This window comes from Urocampus carinirostris, chromosome 5, assembly GCF_059441175.1.
Source record: "Urocampus carinirostris isolate Australia breed hairy pipefish chromosome 5, RoL_Ucar_1.0, whole genome shotgun sequence".
NCBI classification, from domain to species: domain Eukaryota; kingdom Metazoa; phylum Chordata; class Actinopteri; order Syngnathiformes; family Syngnathidae; genus Urocampus; species Urocampus carinirostris.
In genome coordinates, this window is record NC_142353.1 from 15,723,879 (window position 1) to 15,730,880 (window position 7,002).

The following is a 7,002-nucleotide window of genomic DNA, read 5'->3' on the forward strand; positions in this document are numbered from 1 at the left end:
CCATTCTTGACTCTTTCCAGGAGAATGATAGAGAGGAGGGGATTCCCGGCCCCCTCGCTCAAGTCTTACGTATGACTCGGCCCTACCCCCAAGGCCACCAAGCTGGTGCTTTCCTCAAATTATTTTTCAAAGATACCTTCATTTATCTTAAACAATATTAATAAAGTTTGTTAATATTATATTTATTTTGTCTTTTATTAGACTTTTTGGTATCAGAGTAATCCAAAAGTGATCAAAGTATTCAAGTTACATTACTGCAATAATATAGTATTTGGATAACATTGCGGATTGTATATTTCCACAGGTAAACAGCAATCGTAATAGCTTACATTTTTCAACTTACGCTTCTAACCCTGGCCATTAAGAAACATTAAGCCTTTTACCCACAATTTTAAACCACAATTAGAATCGGAAACCACAATTTTATTGATTACATTAGTTAGCGTTGTACAGTTATAGAATGGCTGAGATCATCTTTATTTTGCTCGAAGTCAATCTCCTTTAACTTTGGATGGGAGAATTAGGCAGAAAGAAAGTCACCAATGCAGTAACACCTCGTTTTAATACGATTCACTATTCAAAGTCCCGCTGCTTCACACAGTTTTATTGTGCATTCTGTTCTGCATTCTGATTGGCTCAACAATCCCCAAGAGAGTACATATTTAAAACATAAATACATGTTTACAGGTACAATATACAGTACTTTTATTTGCTACACAAATATTTGAGCCTGTAAAAAAAGGTTTGTTCTTAAGTATCTGTGTAGAATAGAATTTGTAATCGTATAATAATTGTTGAAAGAAAAGGTTTGTACTCCAGGTATTTTGCATATCACAGGTTGTTTTTGTAATCCCCATGATAAACAAGGTTTCACTATACAGGTAGTCTTCTACATATGCAGATATGAATAAAACCTGACAGCAGTCTACAATGTTGTATTCTGTACGCAAACTCATATTTTACTGTGAGCTTGCGTAATCTATATTATGACAGTTTATGGTGGAGCAGCACTGCACAATTGACTTACTGTACATGCACTCAGGGGAGGCAGGTGTGACTGTACCTTATTTTTACATATATGTAATGTATTACTGTGATGAAGGTCTGCAGATGCAGAGTGAGGCATGCAATTCTCTTGCCTCATGGCAGAGGGCGATAGTGAGACCAAGGATTCTGATTTAGTACACACCACCAGGCCCAAACAATAAATTAAGTGACAGTATTAGTAAGCAGATCGCAAGTCAAGCCATCCATTAATTTGTTTCTATTTGCATGGACGTCTTTCATAATGGAGGATTTCCTATCTTTGCTTTTATTTGAAAGGAGTAGTGCATAAAGAAATCATGAATCTGACTGTGTTACTAGACCACTGTATTTGTATTCTCATTTTTGACCTGTTAGAAAGCACTAATTAGAATGTGAATTCAGACATCAAGAGTCCACTGAAAATAAGAGTCAGCAAGCCGAAAGCTCTTGAAAATGTTATTTTCTCTCTCTTAAATCTGATAGAACACAGAGCTAAGCATATCAAGCACGCTTCATTAAATATTTTTATAGAGGATTCATTTACATTTAATTTTAATTGGTACAATTGAAAAGTGGAAAAAAATACAAAGAGAGCAGGAGAACCTTGCTTGTGCGTGTATTCGCGCATGCATATGTGTGTGTGAGTGAACGCGAGAGCGAGATAACGATAAGCACCACTTAAGTTCTTTGATGGCAAAGGTTCATCCATCTACTGTTGAAACAATGTCTATGAGAAAGTCCTTCTCTGACTGATTACACGTGCAAACTCGAATTCTCTTCAACTTAAGCGGACCTTCACTTGACAAAAAGGGTTGATCGTTATAATAAATTAGAAACCATTACAAACTTTTCACGATGGTTCTGAAGAATTAAGCTTCAGCTGTTCAACTCTGGAGAACTCATACTTTTTAAGCCTTTTTAATGCCCCCTTTTTCACCCCAGTCTGGCATCAAAGGGTTAAGGAGGAACAGAACCTCTGAAGACTCAGCTGCTTAACCTCTGACCTTGACATGTAGGGAGAAAAAAAATCAAAGAGCGATGTAAGAAGTCGTTAAATATAAAAACGTTCAAAAAACACATTTTTTTACCAAGTGAGCAAAACAAACAAACAAAAAACAGGCTTTTATATTAGTGTTTAACATAAGCTGACTCTGCAAACAAGGTTAAAGACCTTAATGAGAAACAGCCCTGAATATTTTTTCACCCTGCACCCCGGCTAACTCCTTCCCTCAGTGGGCAGAGGGTTTTTCGGTGAAAGGGTCCAGCTGGCCGAGACTGGAGATGCCAAACAACGTGTCACCGATAAGACAAGGCGAAGAAGGTATGCATGCCGGTCACTCCGGAGGGATTGATGATGAGTGTTAAGGTCTCCCATGCGTGCGATAAACCACATAGCATTGACATTGTTATGTCGCTAATAGTACACTGCAACGATGAAAAGCGATTGTTGGATACTTTACAAGTACATGGTTGCAGGCTGGCGTGCTTACTATGATATAAGATGTATGCTTTGTACTCAAAAGGGTTGAATAAAATAACTTCGAGGAATGTTAATTGCGTCTGTCATGTGTGCGTCCACATTAGTGGGATTATGCAAAATCTAATCTACTCGAGACATAACATTTTGGTCATTAGCATTGTAGAAAGTCTTTAAAACACTGTGGGCACTCTTCTTTATCATAAGCATTAAGTTAGTCAGTGGGAGTCACCAGCCTCATCTTTCAGCATAATGGAGTGCATACCATGTACATTTTTAAAATATATTTTTGATTAATGGAGGGTCAACGTGTCAAAAAGCATCTTTAGCACCAAGATGCGCTAACTTGCAACAGTTCAAAATCACCAAACTTATTTTAACATGACCCTGCATAGATTTGCAATGCAACTTCAGTACAGTACAGTACAGTACAGTACAGTACAGTACAGTACAGTAGAGTACAGTATGTCATGCAGGGGATGTTAAACATAGTGGTTCTAAAATGGGGGGTATGAGTGTCTGATAATCTTATGCTGCTTGATTCTGTTTTCATACTGGACACCTGCAATGAAGGTTGCATGGGGTGCCAGTGTTGTTCAATATTTTGACTATTTTTCTCTCTGTTGTTGGTAATTGGGACTACAATGCACTGTTTACCTCATTATCACTATTAGCCAATAATGTTGCTGTTCTTTGAATCGCACACCCTCTAGGGCGGATCTGCTTTTTGTAACATAGGTCATGTTACCAAAAGAATGGGCTTAGGAAAAGACCTTTAGAACAGCTTGGAACTTTCTTATCTTGAGGAATTTTGTGCAGTCCACTTCTATTCTCCTTGCAAGTTCAAAGTGCATTGATGTATTCCCTCCTCATTTTAAGTGTCTATTAAACTATAGACGTACAAGTGACCCTGGGTTTATATGGGGGCAATCTGAAGTGAATGTGAGATTTTACAATATATTATAAAATAAGTATCCAGATTCAAATTAATTAAAACTAATTATCCAATTATTTCATTATTCCTGGAAGACTGTGCGAAATAAATGTAGTATTCAAAGGTTTACACTCTTTGATCCAAATAACTACTAAATTTAGGTATTGAGCGGTGATCCACTTCTTGGGCTTTTCTTCAGAAAATTGGGTCATCAAAAAAAATAAACATGATACAAAATATGCAATTTTGGGTAAAACTGCAAATAGTGGGACATTTATTCAAAACAACCCCAAAAGGGGGAATTTGGTGTCAAACCAAAAATCTTCTTTGGTTCATTGTTCAACTCAAGCCAGAAATTTGTGTTGTATCGTACTAAGTACCCTAAAGAAAAGTGGGTCAATTTGATATAAAAAGAACCAGAAAACTGGATCATTTTGTTTGAAACAATCAAAATAATTAGTTTGTTTTTTTGGGGAGGGGGATGAAAAGAAAACTAGAACAAATTGTAGCAGATTAGTCGATTTGGGTAAACTATTTTAACATGTTTTTTTATTAGAGTATAGTTAAATGATTTCTTGAAAAAAATATAAAAGTTAATATCTTTGCTGAAAATTTTATGGAGGGTACATGATTAAAAAAAAAAAAGTTGAGATCCAGCGTTGCTGGAAGATTGCAATGCTCACAGAATGCTTCTTTGTCACCCGTTACCATCTAAAACTCTGTTATTGTACACAACGCTCGACATTTTGGTGATCCAACAGTATTAACTCATACACGCCCGTGCTACTAAATCTGACAATAATGGTAGAATACAATTGAGATCAGGTGGAATCAGGTCTTATTTGTGGCACAATGGTGCAATGTCATTTGATTGATTTGAGGTGACAGATTCTGTGCTCAGCCAATATGTGTCGGGTATTTTGTCCACCCGGTGTATTGTTTTCATAAATACATCAAACTAAGTGGTACCTGAGTTATTGCAGGAACAAATTCAATATCTTATTTCTTATTTTCTTTTTGTCACTGTTGTTGGATTACATGCATTACATTGAGCATACACTCATAAACGTAAGGTGTTGTAGTTTTTTGGGCGTTATGGCGATCATCACTATTTTTCTCTGTTGTTAAAGTGGTATAGTGTATTATTTAGGACTTCTTAGTGATAATAGTAATTCATTAAAAAAGAACAATATTAATTTGAATAACAAACAAAAATACATTAATTATCATATAAACATGCTTTTTTTTAATCGCAGGTTTTCATTATACATAACATGTGGCCTACCTAGAAGGATCTGATATTATTGTCTAACAACTTGCTGCCAAGGGTACCCCAAGTACCCCAAGACTCTTTGTTTTCTTCCTTGTGCTTTTAAGCACTCGTTTTTGGTTGCACTACACAATAGAGTGACACCTAGTGGTCAAATATTACACAGTGTCCCTTAAAGATGAAATTGTGTTACATTTTCCCCAATTTTAAGAAGTATTTAAGACGTCTTTGAACTTTTCAAACGCGGAACTGAAAAAAACTGCAATAAAAGCTACGGAAATATTCAAAAACTTTATTTAAATCTGTATATAAATTTGATTTCTAATTCAACAGATTCAAACTATTACTCACCACGTGGAAACAGAGGGGAAACCCAACTACAAAAAAAAAATCTCTGCATCGTCTTGTTTTACAAGAATGACATCAAACCGGGAGTAATAAATACTAAAAAACACCACAACACTTTCAAACTTTCATACCTCCTCCCACAAACACACATTACGGATGCAAACTTGGCAACTTCTCATATTACTGCATATAAAACCTTGGTGGAAATATTACGAAAAAAAGAGAAAATCTCAACTTCGGCTTCTATTTTGCACAGAGCCACAATTGTTGTTTTACAGTCGGTGCAGGCAGGAAGTAACACTATCCAGATGTGCAAGGAAATGGGTTCCCTCCAGAACTACAGTAAACGTGGGACTAACAAGGGCCGATCGGAATTACTAATAACAAACTATTACTGAACATATAGTTACCTGAGTGGATCGAATATCACATTATAGCACTGTTTACAACCCCCACAAGTCAACGGCTTGACTTAATAAATAAGAAAAACCCAAGAATAAAAAAAACTCAGTTTGGAGTGGTCAGCTCAGGACAAGGATGGAGGCAAATGACAGATTGGCAGCTTTGGGAGTACAGGAATGTGTTTTCAGGTGTTTACAGTTTGCTCTGTGGGTTATTATCACAAAGTGTCTCAACAGCGAACATACATTGTTGAGCTTCCATCGAGGATTCCGTAGAGACGTACAGCCAAAACGGAGTCTGTTGGTGTAACACTATGACTGTAATGTAGTTGAAAACTTTGCCATTTATATTCTGAACCGAACTATAAAACACAATGCAACGCTTCTGCTTTGCATGTAATAAAGTTGGCAAGACACAGAGATGATCATGGTTCCTATTTTATCTCCAAGTCTGATGTACGAATAGAAAAAGCCATATATGGCTCGTGAGCCATAGGCTTCCAAATCCTGCATCATACTGTAGTTGGCAATAGTTTACAAAGCAACGTGTTCCTGGAACGCAATTACTTTTCTCGGTAACAAGTACTGTAACGCATTATTAATGAAAATGTTTAAGTATTGTTACGACCGCTAATTTTTAAAACCAGATCATGGATTATCATGTCTAACAATTATTGACGGTTCCGTCTTCGGTCACAAAGGGGTAAGGCAGTTACTTTTTAAATGAAGCAACTAATAACTGAAACGAATTATTTTTTCAGTAACGCATCCATCACTGCAGATTGGTGAAGCTCTGATGTGCATTTATCTATTACACATTGGAAAAAGCATTTACAGGTCCTTTAGCCTTTAACGCCATCTAAACAAAATGTTTATCCCTGTACTGTGACGCCAGGGGTTACTGCATGCTGTCTCATCGCAAATGAGCTCATAGCGCTCCTGAACCGAGCTGACGTTGCCTTTGCACGCACACACATAATAGAGCTGGGATTTGTACCACTACAGAGATTTCAAAATAAAATAAAAGAAAAAGCTCCCCCTCGGGCGTCTGCCGTGAGATTATTTTGGTCCATAAAATGTCTGATGACGGGTCACAATTTACATCTTCCACCATGACGCAAAGAGGAGGGAATAACAGCCTGTTTTGTTCAGGATTTTGGTCTTACAGTGCAAGCATTTGGTTGACATCAGTTGCTGGGTTACACAAAGACAATAAAATACAACTTTGATGTTTCCCTGTGCTGCTCAAGTGCAGGGCTTTTTCTTTCCTCGCAGAGTTTGAACTTTGTTTTAACGTGGATGTTCTAGTAGTTTTTCAAAGGGATGCCAACAGCAACAATTTCTGTAAAGTAATATGTTCTTTGCAACTCCATGAGTCTAAGTCCTTCTGATTGACTTATCCATTGCCTGGCCAGATAAAATGGATCTTAGACGTTTTTTTGCCATGAATGGCTTCATATTTTTTTGTGTTTGTGGAATACGAGTTATACAGCAAAATCCGTTCTTTTGTCTTAAGGGACACAAGTTGAGACCATTCACGGGTCAC